The sequence below is a fragment of the Mus musculus genome, chromosome 1, assembly GCF_000001635.26.
Source record: "Mus musculus strain C57BL/6J chromosome 1, GRCm38.p6 C57BL/6J".
In the NCBI taxonomy this organism is placed as follows: domain Eukaryota; kingdom Metazoa; phylum Chordata; class Mammalia; order Rodentia; family Muridae; genus Mus; species Mus musculus.
Genome location: NC_000067.6, coordinates 31635409 through 31661616, shown reverse-complemented (window position 1 = coordinate 31661616; position 26208 = coordinate 31635409). Strand labels below are relative to the sequence as shown.

At 36.3% G+C, this 26208-nt stretch overlaps 1 non-coding gene across 1 annotated transcript; it reads left to right on the top strand.

Annotated features, from left to right (window-relative positions):
* Nucleotides 1-4878: 4878 nt before the first annotated feature.
* Nucleotides 4879-4985, top strand: Gm23032. Its single transcript, XR_003949215.1, has one exon. It is a non-coding gene; the product is annotated as a U6 spliceosomal RNA (small nuclear RNA).
* The last annotated feature ends 21223 nt before the right edge of the window (nucleotides 4986-26208 follow it).

Genomic DNA, 26208 nt, shown 5'->3' with positions numbered 1-26208 from the left:
CTATTTGGGTGCTAATTAAAATGATGCTCTAGTTTCAACTTTGTTCAGCCATGCTACAATCACTTGTTACTTCAAATGTTTTCTTTGTGATCTCTCAGATTTTCTCCATAGACAACCAGCCAATCTAAAAACAATGTCACTTTCATTTTGTCTTTCATGACCTCTAAGCTTTATTTCCTTTTATTGATATGTTGAATTAGTTCAGAATTCCAGGTCAGGTTTAAAAATCAGTGCTTTGATTTGCATTTCCCTGATGATTAAAGGATGCTAAACATTTTTTCAGGTGCTTCTCAGCTATTCGGTATTTTTCATGTGAGAATTCTTTGTTTAGTTCTGTACCCCATTTTTAATGGGGTTATCTGATTTTCTGGAGTCCACCTTCTTCAGTTCTTTATACATATTAGATATTAGTCCCCTATCTGATTTAGGATAGGTAAAGATCCTTTCCCAGTCTGTTGGTGGCCTTTTTGTCTTATTGACGGTGTGGTGTCCTTTGCCTTACAGAAGTTTTGCAAATTTATGAGGTCCCATTTGCCAATTCTCGATCTTACAGCACAAGCCATTGCTGTTCAGAAGTGGATGCTCACAGTCAGCTATTGGATGGATCACAGGGCCCCCAATGGAGGAGCTAGAGAAAGTACCCAAGGAGCTAAAGGGATCTGCAACCCTATAGGTGGAACAACAATATGAACTAACCAGTACCTCCTGGAGCTCGTGTCTCTAGCCAGCCATCAGTGGAAAGAGAGGCCCATTGGTTATGCAAACTTTATATGCCTCAGTACAGGGGAACGCCAGGGCCAAGAAGTGGGAGTAGGTGGGTAGGGGAGTGGGGGGGGGGTATGGGGGACTTTTGGGATAGCATTGGAAATGTAAATGAGGAAAATACCTAATTAAAAAAAACAAAAAAAATCAATACTTTGTGAAGATATTCTTTAACTGTTCATAAAAGTTATGAATATAAATCCAAATCCTCATCTTGAATTTTGAGTTTTCAGTAATGTTTTGTAGTTAGACTTTGTGTTTGTCTCTATTGCTGTGAACAGGATACAGACTTTTGCCAAATGCTCTTGTTGAATATGTTAATAGGCTCATTTAATTTGTAACATAGTCACATGAATTATGTTAGTTCATATTTCAGGGTTTAACTAGATTTTCATGTCTGGGATAAATCCTACATAGTTGTAGTATATAATCCTTTCTATGCATGCTTGGGTTGTATATACTAGAATTTTCTAGCATATGTTGTATGTCTGCTATAAGTAATACTAATTTTCTGTTCTTAGAACATCTCTGATCTTAGGATTGCAGTATATTGAGTTGGTAACTCTGTTACTTCTATCTTATTCATAAAGGGATGTTAAAAAACAGGGATAATTTTTTTATTAGGTGTATGTCAAAACTCACAGATGAATCTATTTGTGTCTGTTGTTTTCTGTTTAGGAAGATTTTTAATTGTCGATTAAATTCATTTTACATTTATAGGTTTAATCATATCATTTGTTTTTCCTTATAAGCTTCTACAAGGAAAAGTAACTATCTAAAACTTTAAATAATTGCGATGTATAGTATATATTATTACATTCGCCAATTACAGTTATGCACTGTGTTCATTTTGTTGGTTTTTTTCTGTTGTTTGCTTGTTTGTTTGTTTTGAGACAATATTTCTCTGTGTAGTCCTGGCTGTCCTGGAACTTGCCTGTTGACCAAATAGGGCGTGCATCCATAGATATCTGTCATGCCTCTACCATCAGAGTTCTGAGATTAAAGGCATTAGCTCCCATGATTGGCTAATCCGTTCATTTTTACTCACATATTACCCAGGGTATCTATTGTAGCAATCTTTCTATAATCTCTTATATTAGATCATAATATCCACATTATTTTTCTTGCTAGCTTGTTAACTTAGGTAAAATGCTGCCAATTTCATGATATTTGGAAACAAGCAAGCAAACAAGAAACACATATGACAAACAGACAGACATGTGTTTTTTACTTTAACACTTTTTTTTTTGTTGGTTCCTTATACCCTATTCTGGTGATCTTGTTTTTATTTTATCTTATTTTATTATTTTTCTCTGGTTGCCTGTTTGTTTTCTAAGAAAAATCAGAAAGGGTGTAATTGCAGATGAGTAGGGATATGGGGAGGATGTGGAAGGGCGTGGCGGGGGGGGGGAAGAAAACAAAATAAGATTATATTGTATGAAAAAAATCAATAAAGGAAAAGTAGAAGGGAAAATAAAATAAAAAACAAACAATTTTTGCCTCCACTGTTTTTCTCTTTTTAATTTAACCCATTCTGTTCTAATTTTTATCATTCATTGGCATTCATCCAGGATTTAATATTATAATTCTTTTTGTAAAGTGGAAACTCAGTGATAACACTTAGTTACTCTTGGATAGCATATTAATTAGGTATTTCACAGTTGCCTGTGAGAGTTAAAGTTGCCAAACCTCACAGATTTTGGTAGGTTCTATCATAATTGATCATTATTCAAGTTTTTTTTTAATTTATCTCAATATGTTTTCTTTTACCTGGATGATATTTAGAAGTTCATTTAAAAGTTTGACTCACATACTTTTTAGTCTACTGTTGGGCTCATGCCATCAAGTAGTTCCATTTCTGGATTTATCACCTCAATGTGTTTTATCATCCAGGATGTCTCTTCCTGCTCTGATGGCTCCTCTGCCCTAAACTAACACAACCTTTTCCTCTTTCTTTTTGTTAGTGCTAACATGGACTATTTTTTAAATTATTATTTAAAGTAACATTTAAATATAAATATATTTTGATTATATTTTCTCCTCCCCTCCTCCCTGTCCAGCCAACTTTAACTATTTTCACCACCACCCCCCAAAAACCCAAAGTCCAATACAACAAAATATACAAAACCTAGAGAACAAAATACAACATCACACCTCAAGTACATCTAGAGCCTCTCTCTCCTCCCCGTTATCCAGCTGTGATGGTTTGTATATCCTTGGACCAGGGAGTGGCACCATCTGTTGAAGTGGCCTTGTTGGAATAAGTGTGACCTGGTTGGAGTAGGTGTGTCACTGTGGGTGTGGGCATAAGATCCTCACCCTAGTTGCCTGGAAGTCAGTCTTCCACTAGCAGCCTTTGGAGGAAGATGTAGAACTCTCAGCTATGCCTGCACCATGCCTGCCTGGATACATACCTTGATGATAATGGACTGAACCTCTGAACCTCTGAACTTGTAAGCCAGCCCCAAATTAAATGTTTTTATGAGACTTTTCTTGATCATGTTGTCTGTTCACTGTAGTAAAACCCTAACTAATACAGAATTTGGTAAAGAACATCCCTCCATGGCCTCTGCATCAGCTCCTGCTTTCTGACCTGTCTGAGTTCCAGTCCTGACTTCCTTCAGTGATGAACAGCAATGTAGAAGTGTAAGTTGAATAAACCCTTTCCTCCCCAACTGTTTCTTGGTCATGATGTTTGTGCAGGAATAGAAACCCTGACCAGCCAACTTTAAATTCTTTCTCAGAGAACAAACCAAAGCACCAATGCAAAATATACAAAACCTAAAAAACAAAATGCAAAATCATCACTTCCAAAAAAACTGTAACCAATTAAAGAGATAAAAATTACACACACACACACACACACACACACACACACACACACACACACAAAATGGAATCCATTATTTGTGATCAGCTTCTCCTGAACATGGGAGTGCCTCGAAGGGATTAGTATACCCTGTGTCAATCCATTTGAGAAATCTGATTTCCTTCTAAGTATATAAGGTATAAATGTCAGTCCCCTTGTTAACCTTTAGGATAGTGGCTAGGTTTTATATTCATTCATTCATTCATTCATTCATTCATGCATTCAGTTTTTAAAATATAATAAGATAAGATTTTTAAAAAACCTATCACATTGAAGTTAGACAGGAGCTGAGTGAGGTATCTCAGACACAGAAAGAAAAATATAGCATTTATTCATTTACATGTACATATTAGCTGTTCCATTAATGACATCCAAGCTCCAATCCATAGAACCATAGGTGATGGGTACGGAGTAAGGAGCTAGAGAGAACAGATAGATCTCTTTAAGAAAGGGAAATAGAATAGAGATTTATGGGTCAATAGGGGGTGTGAAGGAGGAATCAAGTGTGAATGGGAAGGGGAGAGGATGTAGGGGGAGAGAACATGCAGAGAAACAATGTGATGTATCTTTAAAGACTGATAACTGTTAAATGGTATCTGGTTAGTCAGAATGTACTTCTTGTGAACTGTGATTTGTTATACTTGATTTCTTACTTTTCTGAAAATGTATTTAAAGGATGCAGTGAAACCATTGGTATTAAAGTGAGTGTTCTTATAGTTAGATTAACATGTGACATATTTGTTGTTGTTCTCTATTTACATATTTTCATTCTTCACCTGATTTTTGTGATTTTACTATAGAACTTTAGATGACTATGCTTTGTCTCCTTCTTTAGCTTATCATGTTTCTTTTGTTTTATCATGTTTTGATTTTTTCGTTTTATTTTAATGGTTACTCCAGACTCATATTTAAAAAAAAAACAAACTTAAAGCTAATCTAGCTCTATTTCCTTTGACTCAATGTCATAATTAACATCAGTTATAAGTCTATAAGAACATGATAATGTATGGTGAAATACATAGTATGTATAATTTTCATAGAGTCATACTTCAGATCAGGCAAATATAACTAAAGATAAATTTATTGTATATTCACTGACTACTTATCAAACTCTCTTCTTTATATACTTTAGTGTTTCATTTTTCATCTGTAGTTATTCTTCTGCATTTCTTTCCAGAATGGTCTATGACTGAAGGTAGAAATTTTGTCATTTATTATTTAGCCTTCATTTTTAAAAAATAACTTTGGAGCTCATTTCTTCAGCACAAATTCTGAAATTGTAACCATACAGATAAGATCAGAGCAGTTCCCGATCAAAGATGGTCTGCAAATTTGTGAAGCATTCCATATTTTAAAAATGAATGATAGCTTAGTAGCACCTACATTAAGCTGATTATTTTTCCTACAACACTATCAATATTTTATCCTAGATTTTTTTGTAAACTCTGAAGAGAAGTTACTTCTTTCAGAATTTTTCCACATTTCACTTTCTGCATTGGAAAATATAGACCTCAGTATATGTAGCTTTTCTGACATTTATTCTGCTTCTGTTCCTAAGGTTTCTTGATCTCTAATTTTGTAATAGACAATTGGAGAAAATTTGGGTAACAGTTGTTTTAAATATTTCTTCTCTTCCTTTTCTCTACTCCTTATTATGGGTAGTTAATATATACTTTTTCCCATTACCCTGGTGACTTGGAGACATTATTTGTGCACGGTGGAATCCAAAGGGGGCTTAGATTTGAGGTCACACTTAAAAGAACTGTGTTGTAGTCATCCAAATTCTGTTTGTTTTGATAAAAAAACATTCATTCTTTCTGCTTCTGAGAGCAAAATAAAACCTTAACATAAATATCACAGGTTTGTGACTCCAGAGAAATTATCCTTGGCTAATGAGCATTGCCATGTTCAACACAGCACAACACCTTCTTCTCTGGAGCATGCAGGTAGAATGATCGATTCATGAATAGGTCTCTATTAGGTGAGGATCTTGTTTATATATTTATGAATTGATTGTAGCAGCAATTGTTTGGGTTAATGCTTATGACTCACTCACTTTTTCCCCCTAGAAAACTAATTAAAGGGGCTATGATAGCTTCCCTGTTCCATATGAAATGCTAAATGTGTGTAACTTAAGGTATCACACAGCTTTTCACTCTGACCAATCTTCTATCCTTGTTCCAAAAATGTACTATTTACTGTTCCTTTAAAAATACTGATGTTAATACTCCTGTCTCCTGCCTACAAAGATCCATAAAGTATAATTCAATAATACAGATGATATACCACAGAGTCCAATATGTAACAAACCATGGTGAAAGTAAAAACTAGAGGTGTGCAAATTTACAAAAAGAAAACAGTGGAAAACTGTAGAAGAAAATGTGAAATAAATCAGGAAAAATAACAATTAAGAAAAGAAAGATGGAGCCTTGGAGGTTGGGAGGATCATGTGTAGAAATTGGGAAGAAAAAATACTAAAGACTTTTAACCAACCAGAATAAATGGCATAGATATTAGTATATTTGTGGGTAGAGTTGGAGACAGACTTCAGGAGTCCAGAATAGAGGAAGTAATTAAACAAAGCTCACAGAAAAAAGTTGGTTATATGCTAGGAAATAGAACTATATTAATGAAGTGGTAGAAAAATAACCTGTCCACATAGGAGTGGAGCATCTAAGAAAACAAGTAGAGATGGAAAGACATTCCAAAGTAAGTGATCAGAACTATGTTTCAGAGCACACAAGTACTGAATTTAATCAAAGTAGCTTTTCACCAATGAAGTTCAGGGGTAGACAGATCATTATTTTTACCCTAGCTCAAAAGAAAAAAAAAAGCGCAATTAGTTGTATAATCTATGCAGTTTCAGTTTCTAGAAAATTTCATGGAAAGTAATGGATGATCACAGTGTACAAGGCAGGTGGGCAGGGGTGATGAGATGCAAGCTCTGCTGATTTGGAAATGATTATCTCCAAGGGAGAAAGATAAGACGCTGAGACATGTGAGGGGACAGGTGCAGGCTTCTGCATGAGTATAGAGGCACTGAAGTCTAAGTGTGGGGTATGCCACACTTCTTTTCTGCAAGAATCTCATCATGCACTCAACACAGTGAACCCTGGAAACAGTTCTGATAAATTCTGCCTGGTAGAATATGGCTGATGAACAAGACACAGGGCTCATGAACAGAAGTCAGGGAATCAGATGTTATGGACAACATGGAAAACTGTCCAGATTCCACTTCCTCCTATTTGGCAAGCCCTTTATTCTGTCATGTCCTGGTTCATCTTCTGGGTACTAGTAGAGTACTCAGATTGTAGATGATGCAAGAATGCATGTGAAAGCATGAAATAAGATCTCAAGACCAGGAGAGAGGCTGGGTATAATCAGACCCCTAACTTGGAGAAGAAGCAGGTATATGTGCTAATATTCTACTTAACAATCAGGAACAAGGTGCAGGTCTAAAACCTGAGACTGTATTGTATCATGATGATAAAACTTTATAATCCCCTCAAGCACTCAGTCATAGCATAAATAATGGCAGAGATGTTGAGAGAAAGATGGCCTCTGAAGTCACCAAGCAATGTGCCCTTCAGACATTGAGAAAATCTTGGCAGCATTCAGCCCTTACATTCAATCCAGTGTGAACTCTGGGTAACCACAGCAAGAAAAGTTTTCAGAAAGCCTCAAACCTATTCCAGTTGTTGACTAGACTCATACAAATATACCCAGAAGAGTAAAAGAATGAAAGACATACCAATTTCCAAACAGAAAGATTAATTTTAGTCTCTGTAATCTTCCAACATATGTGTATCTTCTGCAAAAAGCTAGAAAGTTAATTGCTAGACAAAAATAAACATACCCTCCAGACATAATTAACATAAACTTATGCAAATATGGCACAGATTAGAAACTACTTAACAGGAGATCTACACCGTTTATCATTGAGTTGGTTACTCGCTTTGTGTTTATAAGAGAAAAAAAAACATCCTATATGAGAGCTGATAGTAACTATTTAGCAAAAAGAAAAATATAAAGATAGTAAAATAGAAACACTAGGATAAAAGTAAAGATTCCGTTGAGAATCCAAGAAGCAGACAATGGTGTTTAGAAGTAAAGAGAGCTCACCATTAATTAACAAACTGAAACAAAGTGAAGTGAGAGAAATGGTAGACTGGGAAGAGCATCTGGGATCTACTGGACATATTTGTTGTAAATTCTCACAGGAGAAGAAAAAGAACGAGAAAAAGGAGAGAAAGATGACCCAGCATGCCACAGGCGCACATGTTCCACTGTGTTCACAGCAGCCTTGTTTGTGATGACCAGAAGCTGGAAACAACACAGACGCTCCACGATAGAATGGATACAGAAAGTGTTGTTCATTTACACAATGGAATACTACTCAACTATTAGGAATGAGGACATCCTGAGGTTTGAAGGCAAATGGATGGAACTAGAAAATATCATCCTGAGTGAGGTAAATCAGACACAAAAGGACATGCATGGTATATACTCACTAATAAATGGATATTAGCCCCCCCCCCAAAAAAGGACAAAATATCCAAGATATAATCCATAGTACTTAAAGGTCAACAGGCTGAAGGGCCAAAGTGAGGATGCCTCAGTCCCTTTTGGGAGGGAGAAGAAAGCAATCCCAAGTGTGGAGGGAGGGAGGGACCTGGGAGGGAAAGTGGATGGAGGCAGGGGAAGAGAGGGGATCATGATGTGGTATTGTGTGGAGGAAAAGGATTGAAGCCCTGAAGGTCAGCAGAAAGAATGGAACCAGGCAACCTCAGGAGGTAGGACGTTGGGGGTACCCTCCATAATGTACTAGGGATATGAGAGATCAGAGATTCTCAGGACTCAAAGGGAACCTTAGATGAAATGCCCTACAGTGGAGAGAGGGAACTTATAGAGCCCACCTCCAGCAGGAAGACAGGGCATCAAGTGAGGAATGGACTTGCTATCCCACAGTCAAAACTCTTAATCCCAGCACATGGGAGGCAGAGGCAGGCAGATTTCTGAGTTCGACGCCAGCGTGGTCTACAAAGTGAGTTCCAGGACAGCCAGGGCTATACAGAGAAACCCTATCTTGGAAAAACAAAGCAAAGCAAAGCAAAGCAAAGCAAAGCAAAGCAAAGCAAAGCAAAGCAAAGCAAAGCAAAGCAAAGCAAAGCAAAGCAAAGCAAAGCAAAGCAAAGCAAAGCGAAAGAAAGAAAAACTGTGACCCCCTAATTGTTCCTGTCTGAAAGAACTACAGGGACGGAATTGGATAGGAACCTGATGAAAAGAAGGTCTAGCAACAGGCCCAAAGTAAGATCCAGCTCAAGGGGAGGCCCCAAGGCCAGACACTATACAAAGGCTATGAAGTGCTCACAAAAAGAGAACTATCATGACTACCCTCCAACAAGTAGCTTAAAGAGTCAGATGCAAATATTTGCACCCAACCAATGGACAGAAGCTGCTGACCCCTGTGATTTAATTAGGGAAAAGCTGGAAGAAGTTGAGGAGGAGGGGAACCTTGTAGGAAGACCAGCAGTCTCAATTAACCTGGCACCCAGAGATCTCTCAGACACTGGATCACCAACCAGGCAGCATATACCAGCTTATTTGAGGCTCCCAACACATATTAACTAGAGGATTGTTGGGTCTGGGTTTAGTAAGGGAGTATGCACTTAACCCTCAAGAGCCTGGAGGCCACACAGGGTTTAGAGCTCTGGTGGGGTGGGAGTGGTGAGGATGGGGACATTGTCTTGGAGACAGGGAGGTATGGAGGAGGTATGGAATGTGGAACAGTTAGAGGGTGGACCAGGAGGGGAATAAAATCTGAAGTTTAAAATAAATAAATAAATAAATAAATAAATAAATAAATAAATAAAATAAGATAACAAATTCAAAAAGTTGAAAAGAAAATGCAGTCTAGCACTAGTTTAAAATCTCCCCCAAAATAATGACAGCCAATAAATCAAAATTGTTAAGATGCAGAAATATCCCACAGGATAAACAAACAAACATACATACACACACACACACACACACGATTTGTCATATTTAACCTACCTATGAAGGCAAAATTTCTAAGTAAGTCTAAATGTCACAAGCAGAAAAAGAGTGAACATTGTCCTGTAAAGTCCTATAAAATAAGAAGATGAAGTAGGTATCCTCAAAATACTGAAAAAACAATTTCTGCCTAATCATGATTCTATATTGGAGGTAGGAAGCTTATACAGTTGAAAACAAATAACTTCACTACTAGGAGACATTCATTCCCAGAAAAATTTTAAAAGTTCTTCAGACATAAAAAAAAAAAACAAAAACAAAAACAAAAAAACAAAAAAAACAAGAGGAAAGACCTTATCAGCTCAAGATTGGGAGAGCTGTGAATGTAATAAAGAGCAGTTAAAAAAAATAATTCACTGTTTTGCTTTAATTATTCTTAAATCTATTTAAAGTAGAAGCAGAAACAATATATTATTTATTTAAAGCATATGTAAAAATAAAGTTACTGTAACATCAGAATGGAGGTCAAGTCACATTGGGACTATAATGGTGTAAGGTTCTTGCACAGAATCTGAAAAAAATGCAGTATTTGTAAAAAAGACTCTGATTTAACCATGCAACAGTAACTTTTATTTACTAGACGTGATTGTCCTCTCAGAGGCTTACTGCTGAATAAACTCACCCTTTGTAGTTTGGTTTTTTTTTCTGAACTTTGGCTGGCTAGTTCAACTCAGTAATTCTGGTTTAAACTCCTCCTCAAGCACTGATCCAATGTGGCTTCTCTTGGCCTCTCACTTAATTGTTATGTTTGGCCTCAAATGAACTCTGGAAATTTGTTCTTGTTGTCTGGCTCCTTCTCAATCTTTGGCCCATTCTGTCTTTACCTGCACCCTATTTTTGTATAACTTTCCTAGTAAAACAAACTCTCTCTCTCTCTCTCTCTCTCTCTCTCTCTCTCTCTCTCTCTCTCTCTCTCTCCCTCTCTCTCCCTCTTCTCTCTTTCTCCTCTCTCCCTCTCCTCTCTCTCTCTCTCCCCCTCTTCTATCTTTCTCCTCTCTCCCTCTCCTCTCTTTCCCTCTTCTCTCTCTTTCCTCCCTCTCTCCCTCTCTCTCCCTCTTCTCGCTCTTCCTCTTCTCTCTCTCCCTCTTCTCTCTCTCCTCCTCTCTCTCCTTCTCCCCCTTCTCTCTCTCTCTCTCTCTCTCTCTCTCTTGCTCTCTTAAGTTGTCCCTCTGTTCTTGTTAGATTTGGGCATATCCTTTCTATGACTCATTATGTCACCTCTTTCTCTGATTTGTCTGCCCCTGATGTCATTGTTTTGGATTAAAGATATGTACAGGTGGCATGTTTCTATTCCAGCAGATCACATATACCTAGGTCCTTGGATGTGATCCCTTGCTTGAATAGATATGCTGCTGGATTAAAATTTCTCTACAAATTAAAAAGGCATGCTATAAATGTGTATATATAAAACATGGTGAAAATAATCAGCTGAGATTACTTGTTTCAGTTTTTATATTCCCTAATAAATTTAGAGAGAATACAAGTGAGGGAAAAAAGAAAAGAGGAGACAGAACAAGTAGAATGTAAAAAGTAAAATATTAAGAAGATATAAGTACATGCATTTCCATACAAATATCAGTTGTCTAAACACATAGACTGAAATACATTAATCAGAGTGAAAAATAAACCAACTTCATATTTTGTACAGCAAACCTTCTTTCAACTTCATTGTACTGGATTAGATACAACTCATGTTTTATAGACATGTAGACACATACACACATTTAAACAGATACATGAATCTCAATTTCTCTGTATGTGGAGTAATATACAGGCTTCTTTTATATGTGTGTGTGTGAGAGGGGGAATTATCTATTTGCTTTTAATTTTACAATAATAACAACAATAATAATTCTTATAGTTATATTAATAATAATTCTTATATATTACACAAATGTATATTACATTATTATAATGTAATGCTAATAATAATTATTATTATTTTACATCTCAGCCACAGTTTCTCCTCTCTGCTCTTCTCCCAGCCTTTCCTCCATCCACCTCTCCTCCATTTTTATTTCAGGACAGAGCAGGCATGTCATAGATATCAACCAGCCATGGAATATCAAGTTGCAGTAAGACTAAGCACATCCTCTACTACTAAAGTTAGAGAAGGCAATTCAGTACCAGGAAAGGGGTCCCAAAAGCAGGCAAAAGAGTTAAAGACAGCTCCTGATCCCACTGTTAGGAGACCCACTGGAAGACCATGCTGTATAAGTGTAACATCTGTGTGATGGGCCTAAATCAGGTCATGCAGGATTCCTGGTTGTCAGTGCAGTCTATGAGTTCCAATAAGCCCAGGTTCCTTTATTCTGTAGGTTTTCTTGGTGTCCTTGACCTGTCTAGAAATTCTTTCTCCTCTCATTAGCAGTATTCTTTGAACTCTGTCTAATGTTTGAGTATAGGTCTCTGCATCTGCTTCCATCAGTTGCTGGATAAAACCTATCTTATGACAATTGGGATAGGCCCCAATCTATGAGTATAGCAGAATACCATTAGGAGTCACTCAATGCTCAATGATTTTTTTTTTCTTTACTGGCTCTGTTTGGTTCTGGGGTAACGGTGGTTCAGAAATTGTTGGAGTGGCTGAATAATGAGTGGCCCACCTTGAGACCCATGACACAAGTGGGAATCCATCCCTGACACTAGCTGAAGGGCCAGGACTCAGAGGCCTAGGTTAGTAAACATGCTTCTATTTCTTTGTTCTTCATTTAAAGTGCCTGGAAGAAATTTCACCTCGAGAGTTTTATGGAAACCTAGAATTTAAATCTAGGAATTGAAACATAATGAAGAGAAGGGTGATAGGAAAAAAGGGCAAGAGGATAAGGAGGAGGAATAGGAGGGGGAGGAGGAGAAGGGGGAGAAGGAGAGGAGGGAGGAGGTGAAAGGGGAGATGGAGGAGATGGGGGAAGAAGAGGGCATTGGATGGGGCACTGGAAGTAAATTTATGTTATGAAGTGCTTGATCCCACTGCTTGGCCAGAAAAAGTTCTATATTTACCTCCCATAACTTTGATATCAAAACATGAACATGGGTGTAACAAAGGATGTGAAAATGCAAATCCTACTAGCCTACCTTCAAAGAGAGGGTGGTTACTAAAACTGAAATTAGTCCAGCCACAATGTAAATAACTGTGTTGTATTATAATTAATAAAATAAACATCCATGATACCACAGTTGCAGTGATGTAAATAGTCCTACAAATAAATACATAATCGATGGGGAAGACCTTCCCTATAAAAGAATACTAGTAGTTAAGCATTTATTCATGATTTATTTCTTTTTATTCTATATATGAGGGTTTTGATGATGTGTGTGCATGTGTGTGTGTGTGTGTGTGTGTGTATGTGTGTTTGTCTCTGTGTGTGTTTGTGTGTGTGTTTGTGTACTATGTGTATGCCTGGTACCCACAAAGTCAAGTGAGGATGTGAGATACTCAGGATCTGGAGTTGCAGCCAGTTGTGAGTTGCTATATAGATGCTTGTAGAGAGATGGGTAGAACTAAGCTCCAGTTCTACAAGAGTAGCAAGTGTCCAACAGCTGAGTCATCTCTCAGTGTTAGTGCTTAAATCTTGAGTGAATGAAGTAAATAAGAAACCATCAAAGACTGTCACAAATTTTATACTTAATATTTACCTGCACATGTGAAATCTGTGGGGTCAAATGTAAAAATGAAACAAAAGATGTTTCATAGTCTCAAAGTAGCTGGTTCATGGTACATATTCATAATATGAATGAAATCTTTGCAGTTGAGAAACTGGGAAACTCTGCCAACACTTTCTTATACAAGTCAACAATGGCAATACATAATAGATCTATGTAGATTTTCTAATGAACAATAAATAGTTATCATTATTATGATAAATATTATTATTTTATTACATATGGAAACTTTCTTGGAAGTGATTTACAACATTCCTCCCAGATTGCCTTAAAACGTACCTGGTATTGCAGGTTTTCTACAAAGCATAGGCTGGCTTCTAATTGCCACCTTCTGGCATCAACTTCTAGAAAACTTGAACTGTATATGTATCAAATATATCCAATTAATTTCTTTAATATATCGCATGCCAATATGAGAGAGAATATTAGTTTCTGTCATTCTAGATTTTTCTTTAGTACCTTTTATGTTTTTTTTAAATGGATAGAAATCAAGCAATCATGTCAGAGAAGTGATTTTATACACAGCCTCACTTAAGAGCAGAGAAGCAGTAAATATTGAGCAAATGATTATTAAAAATTCAGATTAAAGTACCTGAACCTCTATCATACATATTACAACATATTATAAAATGAGATATTCTATTGATGACATTTAGGCAGGTAAGTAGAGCATTTATATTATAAATGTCTTACATATTACAGTAACCATACAAATTGAGGACTTATAGGAGTGATCACTGTGTGGTTTCACTGAAGCTGATAATGAAACAGAACATACTAACTTCATTAGCATTTTCAAGCAATTTATACAACCTATTTATTCTTGGCACCTCTCTGACATGTTTTCCCCATCTATTCAAACCAAGAACTTACTATGAATATCTGAATACATTGAATGTTTACAATGTTAAACTAGTTAAATCTAGGGCTCTGCAGGGAATAGAATGGAGCCACTAGGTCTTGGAAATCACACTGCTTTACTTTTCTCATTCCTGAGCCAAGCAAGTGTAACTAACTGCATTTGGTACATGATATGAAACAGGATACATATTATCATGGCCGGAAATCATGGTGATGGGTGCAGGAGACCACTGGTCGTATTTTAGACAGGAAGTACAGGAAGAAGAATTCTCACTTTCAGTCCACTTTCTCCATTTTATCCACTCTACGACCTCAGTGGCTGAGATAGTACCACTCACTTTCAAGGGTGGGTTGTCCTCAGTCACAGTTTTCTAGAAGCATGATCAGAGACTCATCCAAAGGGCCATTTCATCCAGAGCATTCTAAAGCCCAATGAGGATCAACCATCAAAAACTAAAGACCCAGGGTAACAGTGCTGGGAGGTTGGTCTTATTGAAGTGTTCTGGTCTGTTATCAGGAATGGATTAATACTGATAAAAAAAAAAAAAAGATGTTACCACACTATTCACTATGCTCTCTGCTTTGTTGTTTTTCTGCCTGGTGAAGACAGAGTATGGGTCTTTGTCTTTCTGTGGCCTACTAGATGACAGTGAGTAAAAACACTTGATGCTGACTCTTTGATCTTAGAGTTGATAGCCCAAGGTTGTGAGAAATAAATTTTTATTGTTTACACATTACTGACTGTTGAAGTTTGTTATATAGCACAAGCTACTTACTAACAGATGAAATTCAACCTGATAGAAGTTGGAGCTTATGAAATTCAACTGACACATGAAATTCCACCTGATGTACCATTTGAGGATAAAAAGAAAATACAAATAATAATTAAATTATGTTCTGTAGTAGACAGTTTAATTAAGCCTGTAGGTATTTATGAGTCTAAAGAGGGTATTTAAATTTCTAAGGAGGCATTAAGCTGTGTGCTAATATCATCTGGCTAGTTTGAACTTAACATAGATTTTCATGTCATTAGATATAAACTAGGAAAAACAAGTGAAAATAATAAATAAATAAATAAATAAATAAATAAATAAAGTATCTTTGTGACTAAATTTAAACTAAATTTCTATTGGGGTCATAAAACTTTCATAATTGATATTGAATTATTTTATTCTTCAATAGCACACTAAAATACATTTGAAATATAAACAGTAACATTCAGTCCAAAATCACTTAATCAAAAGTTTAGACAAACAAATCTTTCAATTTGCCAATTTTGAGTTTCAAAATTTATGTTTATTAACCTAGTAATGACTAAGAATAAATGTGTTTTCAAGAAAATCAATTTTCGATGCACATTAAAATAAGTTCCTAGCAATAGCAGTGAATCTTTGCATGCTCATTTATACATAAGCTGACAAGAAAAACAGTTGCAATGCAAGTAATTAGTAAATTAAAAAACTAATTATAGATAATTTCTGATTAAAAATACATTTGATAGACTTAGCAAAAAAGGCAACGATTTTTTTGTTCCTAAAACACTATTTCTTTTTAAAAAGAAAATATAATTCTTCCTAGGAGAAAGTCAATACTCAAAAGTCTTTAATCAAAAGAGAAATAATTGATTGCCTCATTTTCTCCTTCATGATTCAGGAAATCAAAGAGAAACTCAGTTATGTGTTTAAAAACTCTCCAGTAATCAATAAGTATCTTTTGTTATACCTTAGAAATTATTTTTGTGGGAGAATATACGTAAGCATTTCATTAGAGTGAGTTCGTAAGGATTGCATCTAGCAGGGTCATATCTGAGTCAATAATTCTACCAGTGGATTCAGCTTCATTAAAGGGGAACGAAGGCTGTTACATACACAGAATAATGCTCCTACATTAAACTTCCTGCTAGCATCTTCTCTTTGATCTGGTTCTTACAAGCCTATAATCATCAAGTTTCAGACAGCCATTTCTTTAATGTGAAAATGGAAATAGCTGAGAATAATTTCTTAAAGCAGGTAACGCAAGATTGTGCCCTGCAGTGATATATGATCCAATTCAGAGAGAATTGTATTGCCACTTAAAATGTGGACATATGGAATGAGATCAGAATGGCCAGCAGGGCTGTGGGATGGCTGCCAAGAAAATCTGACAGAAGACTGTTCTATTGCCACCTTTACTTCTGGCAGATGAAAGCTGAACAAGGAACAAGTGATTCATTCTGTAGATGATTATGGAAGGTAAGACAAGCTTCTAGAGAAAGCTGTACAAAGCTTGGGCTGAAAGTTTTCAAGTTCTACATTACTAATTTGGGGTCTCTCCTCTTCCTAAATTTCAACAGTGATGATGCCTACAGTGATGAACCTATTGATAGAAAAAGTCACTGGTGACTGGGTGAAGAGCAATGGCCAAACACAGCTCATGGCCTTCATAGGTGGCCTTCATCATTTTTAATAGCACTTGGACATCACCACACAGCATACACTACCATAAAAGCTGTGTGCTACCAGGAGATCACATGTTTTTAATAATAAAGTTCCCCTTAAAACAACTCTTACCATAGCAACATCAACCTCTGTGCTCAGAAAGGATCTCATGCCTCAATTCTCTTGGACAAATAATCGGACTCTAAAATCTCTCATAAATGTGGAACTAATGATTGTTTTTTTTTTTATTTGAGAAGTAGATATTGAAGTTATTTTTGGTCATAAAAGTAATTCAAAACATTGCACATGGGCTGAGAAGATGGCTAAACAAGTGCAGGCAGGCATATGCTGTCCATCCTGAACACCTGAGTTCAGCATCTAGGGTCCTTTTGGTGGAAGAAAAATACCAACTTCTGCAAGTTGTTTGTACTCTGACCATAATAAGTACACTTTGGTGCATGCCTGCATGCACATATATAAACAAGGAAGGAAGGAAGGAAGGAAGGAAGGAAGGAAGAAAGGAAGGAAGGAAGGAAGGAAGGGAGGGCGGGAAGGAGGGAGGGAGGGAGGGAGGGAGGGAGGGAGGGAGGGAGGGAGGGAGGGAGGGAGGAAGGAAGGAGAAAGAAGTGTAAAAAATAAAAACAGTACACATAAAAGAAAACATAAAGGATTCACATCTACCTAAAATAGCTGCAAGATTATGAGTCACAGAACTTTATGTTCTGAATGCTGTAAATAAATTAAGACAGAAATAGGAGGACTTTGTAATGAATGAACAATTCCTCACAAACAAATAGAAATGGTGTAAATGGTTATATATAAACTAACATATGCTGTGAAGTAGATTAAGTTAGGATACCTGAAAGTAATTTTATGACAGTTCTACATGCCAAAGTCTGAAAACACTGGGGAGGGAGAAACCAGGAGAAGCAAGAACATTAATGTAGCCATAATAACACAAGTGAAAGTTAAAATATTTAAGCAATTTCTCACTGGACTAGGAAAACAATGTCAATATAACATGCATAAAGATTGAGAAATAACAATAAAAAGAAATGAGGGCAAAAATTAATGAAGCAATAACAAATTACTATTGCTGATAAAGAATTAAAAATCATCCTAAACAATGCATGCTAATAAACATATTGAAACAACTGACCAAGCTAAAGGACAGACATAAATGTGTTTCACACCAGTGGCATCTTATTTTTCTTAGCACACAAGAAAACAAATTCCATCCCAGCAAAACTGAAAAAAAAAAACAAATGAGAAATGTTATATTATTAAAATATTCAATACTACTCACTCAAGGACAAGGAGTTTTTGGGGACTGTACATAAGAGAAAGTGAAGATGGCTTGGCTCTAAAATAGAAGCTGCAGCTGAGGTTTAAGATGGTAAATCCTGGAAATCAAACTTTCATATCCATGGGGATGGCTTCTGAGCAAGACAGATGTACAAATGGTCCCAGGTCATGGTCTAAGGTCAATGTAACTGTGGTTCCAGCAGTAGCAGAAGAGAAAAAGCTTTAGAGGGTATCTTAATTTGGGAACACATAGTATTCTGATTGAAATAATACAAGATATGAAACACTTATGATCCAGTTGTAATGTGCAGACTGAAAGGAAGATAGACCATGTCTTCGACAACCAGCAATGGTTGAATATTAAAAAGTTGTTGATGTAAACAGAAATTTAAAATAAATTGTTGATATACTTAAGACAATTTACAAAGAGAAAAAGAAAAGAAAAGAAATTGGAAACAATTCAGGAAGAATGATTAAAATCGAACTCACACTTAAAAAATAAAAATATCCATTGAGGCTTACCTAAGGAAACTTAGTGAACTTGATAAATGGTGAACACCAGAAATGCCAGCAGTCCTGAAAAATCAGTGGGAAAACTGAAGATTCTACCATCACACTGAGAGTAGCTTCCATTGGAAATTTATGATGAAGACATATTGCTTGTGTAATTTATAGTAAGTAAGTGTTTAAAGGAGGCTTTTTAAAAATTATTGTGGCATAAGAGTAAAAATGATATGGGAGATGCAGACATTAACATTGGTTCATTTTCTTTTGAACTGAGTCTTTAGTCATTTGCTTACTAAAAAGGGGTTAAAAATTCTGAGACAACACACTTTCTATTATTTAAGACACTAATAGCAACAAGTACTTTAACCTTAAAATACTCATGTTAAGCCGGGCAGTGGTGTCGCACGCCTTTAATCCCAGCACTTGGAAGGTAGAGGCAGGTAGATTTCTGAGTTCGAGGCCAGCCTGGTCTACAAAGTGAGATCCAGGACAGCCAGGGCTACACAGAGAAACCCTGTCTCGAAAAAAAAAAAAAGAAAAAACAACCAAAAAAAAATACTCATGTTAAATCCCTATACTTCTGAAAATTGCAACATTGTAAGCAATCATGTCTATCAATGCATGATAGTACTGACACTGTATGTGTGAATTTCTAGAGGGAAACTGAAGGACACAAAATCCAGATGAAACTAATGACACAGAGCCTTGATGATACAGCTTGTAAGTGACCATTGGACTATCCTTTACTGGATTGGACTTAACAGCTATACAATTAGTGAATCCATACCATTTAATTGTTTTGTGGTAATTTTATTATAATATGAAAAACATCTGGATTAATATTAGACAATACTCTAGAATCTAGGCAAAGGCTAGTTTTACAGGGAAAGTAATTTCTGTTCAGTATTCATCTGTGTGTGTGTGTGTGTGTGTGAGAGAGAGAGAGAGAGAGAGAGAGAGAGAGAGAGAGAGAGAGAGAGAAAGAGAGAGAGAGACAGAGACAGAGAGACAGAGACAGAGACAGGTAGAGAGAGGGAGAAGTGGAACCATAAGTCCACACAGACACCCTCTCACACAAGACTAAACAACAGTCATTGAAATAAACATGTGCTTTTCTCCAAAGCATTTTCCTTTTCTGTGTATCAGTTGATATAGAAATCTTAGCTTTTTGTTAGCATAGACAGGCAGTGCACTGATATTCTTTCAGGTTTTAGGTTATCCTTCTTTGTCCAGCTCATCTTATTTTCCCTCTTTATTCTTCATAGTGAACGCTATCATAACTAATGTATAAGTTCCTTCTCCTTACTCTGAAGTAATTTTGGTTCTAATAAAGTATTTATCCTAAAGTTTGAAGGTTTCTATTTTCTGGTCTAGAGAATATAACTTTTTAATAAGAACATAGAAACATAATGAGTCTTAGTCTCTTGGGTTTCTCTCCTACTCTGGAAATATAATGTTATAATTTAATCTTCCTGCAAACCTTTTGATAAATAAATTGGAATTTCTTTCTCGCCCTCATATGAGGACTATGGTAGAATTGAATGTTCTGGGCCTTATGAATTTTGCTGGAAAGAGGGATGATAGAGAGTTCAGTCTTTCCTGAATCACTGGGCACTTCTGTTGAAGTTTCCCTGACCCACGTCACACAGGGGAGGTGAGTGCCCAGGGATCTTCAGTCCTAGTGCTCAGGTAGTGGATGCCATTTGAAGAGTCCATGTCAACTGGTGTGCAGACATAAAGCTGGCTAGATTGATCACATCAAGGTAAATCTACACAAGGCAAGTACTGACTCCATTGCTTTAGTTTCTTTAATCCTTTGGACCTGATGCTATCTTGGTGCAATGAAACCAAACTAGACATTCAACTTAGCACAGGGACCGAGTTACTGGAAGTTGATGGACTGGAAGCTAGCTAATGACTTTCCTCATTGCCATTGATTCTGAACAAGCATCAAGTGTTAAAATTCATGATCCACAATTGACGTTCTTTTTCTCTTTAGACATGGTATTGTTCTTAATGGTACAGCATGACTGAAATTAATTTCTAAACCCATTTCTCATTTTAATATAATTTTCTTATTGTCAGGTAATTAGAAACAGAAATGAATAAATGTGTAGATTCACTTCATGTTTCTTTCTCCTTCCACTTAGAAAAAATAAACAATTCTAGTTTTCCATATCATTAAAGAGAAAAACCATTCTATTCCATTATCTGGGCTTGCATATAACCTTCGTTTGTTTACAGACTCCTGCACTAGAAAGAAAATTCCTCAGGACATAAGTGTTAGCTCTCTATGGCTAGGGTACACTTTGCTTTAAAGGTTCGTTTATTTTTAACTCATACTGCCTCTGGGCTGCCTCTTTCACCATTCAGATAAGCTGTAACGTGGTCTTAGTTTGTTTAATTCCAGAATAACTAAGAATATCAGCCTAGCATAAACTATTATATAAGTCAATATAAGGTCCCAAATGTTCAGTACTGTCACTGTCACTTAATCTAACATTCCTACGCAGACTTCATTCCATAATAAAGACATCTGTCTGTTTATTTGAAGTTACTATAAGGGTAGCAACTGGGTAACTGAACAATTGCTATGTAGGGCAGAGGCTGGGGCCTATAGCAATGACACTCACAGAAGCATTGTCAAAGTGTTTTTCCCAAAGACTCTGCTTAGTAGGAGCAGAGAAGTGTGGAAGATAGCCTGGTAAAGTACTACACTAATAATGACAGCTGTGGGTGTGACAGTTCATATTTCAGCAGATTGAGCCAGATTGGTGGAACCCATTTTTCAAACATAATCTAGGCAATATGCTGATAAAGACATTACGGTATTTAATTTTCCAGTATCATTAGCACAAAAGGCAAGAATGAGTGTGGCTGTGATTGATACTGTGAACTAAGTCATCTCCCATATTTTATAATTCAAATCCTTCTAAGTCTATTCTTCAATTTCTTTAGAATTTGGGCTCAATCCAGCATTTCCAATTTTACGTTCTGCAAATTTTGCCCTTTGCATGATTCCTGTGCCAGGCAAACCGAATTAGTTTACATAGTTTTCTGAATACATTGCAACACAGCCTATTTTATGCCTTTGATTGCCAATCTTTTCTTCATCCGTCTACATCACACTATTTTTCTGAGCAAGTCTGTTCTCTCCTGATATACTAGTGCTGTTGCTGCTTGATTATGCACCTTGAAGGCAACATTTCTCTGATACCCAATATCCCTCACTGCCATTTAAGTATACTCTCAAGACCAAAGAATGAACAAAGGATTCGTGAAAATGGAACCAGTTGGACAGTTTCACAGGACTGATTTCTTTCATGTGTACCTTTGGGAATATTAACTTCTTTATTGTAGACAAATGCTACACCTTATTTTTCAAAATTCCTCCCAGATATTTTATTCAAACCAAACATTTGCTTAGATGACTCTTAAGATTAAAATAAATGCTATGATCATGATCTAGATCAGTTGGATCCCAAATAGTGCCAATATGCACTGATGTCTAACATCCTGTGTATGTACAGACATGCTGAGCTCATGTAAACCCATTCAGAGTTTGGAAGTGGTTCTTTCAATGTGCTCAATTTGCAGATGTATGCTCATGAGTCTTACATGTTAAATATTCTTTAATGTACATCCACACACAGGAATACTGTGGAGCTTTTAACTGATTATAGTCCTGAACATTAAGCAAAAGTCTAAGCATTATTCAATTTCATTCTTAACTAATCTGTTTCAAACTATGGTTGTGGAGAAATACTGGGTAGATTGAGTATCAAAGAACAACCAGGAAGGAAGAAAAGACCATTAGAGATGGAGATAGGGAGGATAATAAGTGTATGAATGGATCAAATAGTATAGCGGACCTTTCTATATGTAAACTGGGACAGTGTGAGTGGGTGGGAGACCACTCTCATACAGGCAAAGGGGAGAGGGAAGTGTGGATATGGAATGAGGGTTTGGTGGAGGGGTAACCGGGAAGTGGAATATCATTTGAGATGTAAACAATGGAATGATTAATAAAAAAAAAATACACAGTATATGCAGTGTTGCCTTAGTGCCACAGCACCTAACTGTCCAGGCAAGGCTGATATCCTCTCTGTTTATGTCTCTGAGTTGTGAATGTCTCTGTAGTTTGGAAACATTAATACCTTATAGAAGCCAAATAAGCAAGTGTTAATTTACATATACAGAGAATGTACTCACTTCAAGAGTAAAATTCTTATTTTTGTAGTCGCCATCACATTTAAAACCAGGCATCTAATGCCTCCCCTCCCTGAGCATCTAAAGCAATTGGTTCTCTACATTTGTAACGCTGCAACCATTTATTACAGTTCCTCATGGTGTGGTGATCCCATCTATAACATTATTTCATTTCTACTTTATAACTGTAATTTTGTTACTTGATAATATGAAAGAAACTGAAAAAATGTGAGGACCTAATAACAAAAGGATATTTTATGTTCATTACTACCATGCACCCATACTGATGTTTTATTGTACATGATACTGAATGGAGGACAGTATGCATGATGCATTAGACCAATTGTTCTTAACCTGTGGGCCTCAATCTTGGCATATTACTGTTAAATTAAATCTTTTTTCATTATAGTCATATTTAGATTCTGATTTAATTACATGCATATAATCAAATAAATAGCAGTACAATCACACTATCTTTCACTGTCAGTCTGTGACCTATCAAGCCATTATTATTATGTACTTGCCTATCTAAATACTATATTCAAAAAGCCTCAAACACCTCTTGAATTTTATATGTAGAAAGAGATACTAGGAGACATTCTAGTTGTAGAATTTCACAGAAACAATAATTGATGTGACTGTATTTGGCAAAATAGAGAAGGCCTGTGACTGGGGTACTGAATTTTAACATGCAGGCATGAGTGATTGGTGATTAGAAAAATGGGTTTCACAAATCAAAACATTCTTTTCTATTTCCTGGCCAGCTACTGATTTAAAATTTGACTTTGAAATGCCAGTTGGATAGAATTTAGCTGAAAGCTAGATTTTGTATCTCAGCTGAGTTGTCACATAAAAAAGCAACCATACTTTCTTTTGCTCTGAAAAACAAAAAAAACAAAAAAGAACTTGGTACTTTTCCTTTGTTAAGTATTCATTGTATTGAAATCAGGAAGATATTTTCTCACTTTTGATTGGAAAAAACCTTTGACTAATACCTAAATTTAAATAATAAGTGGCTATTTTAACTTACAATGTTTAAAATAAACTTAAATATATTTAACTGGTGTCTTAGGGTTTCTATTGCTGCAATGAAATGCCATGATCAAAGCACAAGTTGGGGAGAAAAGGGTTTATTTGTTTTACACTTCCACATTGCTGTTCATTATTGAAGAAAGTCAGGGTAAGAACTCAAACAGTGCAGGATCCTCAAGGCGGGAGCTGATTGAGTAAATGCTTTACAGGGGGATCTCATGGAGGCATTTCCCTAATTAAACTGCCTTCCTATCTGACTATTTTAGCTGGTGTCAACTTGCCACACAAAACCAGAGAGTACAAATGCCATTACATCAATCTATTTGTATGTCTTATATTTATCTTATCACACATTTCCTTATCTTACGTTGCATACATCAAGTGTAACTTACAACTGTATTGCCATAATTTTTACACTTGTCTGTGTAGCTTTATAAATACTAGTAAGTAAAAATTCACTGAGCACACATGGAGAAAACAGAAAATTCTTTCATGATTATGATTTTTATTTACCTCTGTAGTCTCTGAGCTCAAATGGCACATGGGAAAAGTGGCAGAATAAATGTTTCAGTGAATGAAAAGGCAAAACATCTCAACTTACATGAATAATACTTGAATATGAAGTGGGAAAGAGCCTCTCTGCATATTACAAGGCATCTTCATTATTTCTTTCCAGTGGTATACTAAAAGACAAAATACAGGCATGAAACCTCGAGGAAAGCAAGGAGAGGCAAAGAAGGAATGACAGTAACAGCAAACTGTTTTCAACATGATATGCATTGGCAATACTCCAACTTCTGCTGTTTTCCCAGAAGCCTTTCTGCCATGTGTTATTCATTAATCACCTAAAGAACAAGCCAATGTTGGTTTAAAATTGCTGTAATTATATGAGTTCATTAACATGGGTAGGTGGACCCAGCTAATTGATTTGATTTCTATCAGGATAACTATGTGTTTGTACTATAGAGTGAAATTACTAAATTTAGGAAATAATAAGTGTTACCCAAGAAAGCACATTCTTTAGCCAAAGATGAAAATATAAAGATAGAAATAGTTGAACACATTATCCTTTACTCTTCACATCAAATGCTCTGAGATCTGTTCATTCAGACTCAGGGAGAGAAAAATTGGTTGCTGTCATTTACTCAGTGTGTGACAGGGTAAACAGGCCAGTCTGTGGATCTTCAATATGTTAGGACCACAGACTCTGCTGAGACCACAGGAGGTTTAACTTGATTTCCAGGGGAGAAAAGGACATGTGTTTACTTGTGCACAAAATATGTGCCTTCATCATGTCTAGGATGCTGTGGTCATGTCAAAGCATGAAGATAAAATTCCCTCAAGTAATTTTAAAAGAGAAAGGATTCCTTAATAGATAGATAGATAGATAGATAGATAGATAGATAGATAGATAGATAGATAGGTAGATAGGTAGATAGGTAGATAGGTAGATAAGAAGAGGTACTTTAAATTTTGTTGATTTCAGGAAATCTTTATACATGTAACTAAAGAATGTTAATATAATCAATTTTAAATTATATAACTACATCGATAATCATCTTAAAACTAAAATCTAATTATTGTAATTTTCTTACTTTATTTTTTAAAATACTTTTAGTTTCATCCAAATAAATAGTGTAGAGAAGACCTAGAAGTCCCATAATTACTCCTGTGTCATCTTGGAATGCTGACCCAAGACAACAGACTAGGCCATCTGAACAACAAGCTTGTACCTCTCAGTTCTGGATGCTGAACAGTATAGGCTCTAGGTGGAGACCAAGTAAGGTGAAGAAATTCCCATCATCTCTATGACTTTCTCCCAATATAGCTTTCACTTCTCAGAATACTCACCCCTATGGGCTTCACTTGTCAACCTCAAGCAACCTGACTATTGGCCGAAAGTCCCAATAGTCAGGTATCATCCCATCTGAATATGGGGGAGAAGCAAATGTTACTAATTTAATTGATGTAGTGTGATGTGTGTGTGTGTGTGTGTGTGTGTGTGTGTGTGTGTGTGTGTGTGTGTAAAAGAACTGCATGGTACTGGTACAGCGACAGACAGGTGTAGACCAATGGAATAGAATTAAAGACACAGAAATGATCTCACACACCTATGGTCTCTTGATCTTTGACAAAGGAGCTTAAACCATCCAGTGGAAAAAAGACAGCATTTCAACAAATGGTGAAATGGTGCTGGTTCAACTGGCAGTTATCATGGAAAAGAATGCGAATTGATCCATTCTTACCTTTTTGTACACAGCTCAAGTCTAAGTGGATCAAGGAACTCCACATGAAACTAGAGACGCTCGGTCGTGGTGGCACACGCCTTTAATCCCAGCACTAGGGAGGCAGAGGCAGGCAGATCTCTGAGTTCAAGGCCAGCCTGGTCTACAGAGTGAGTTCCAGGACAGCCAGGGCTACACAGAAACACCCTATCTCGAAAAAAACAAAAACAAAAACAAAACAAAACAAAGAAAAAACAAAAAAACAACAACAACAACAACAACAACAAACAAACAAACAGAAAAC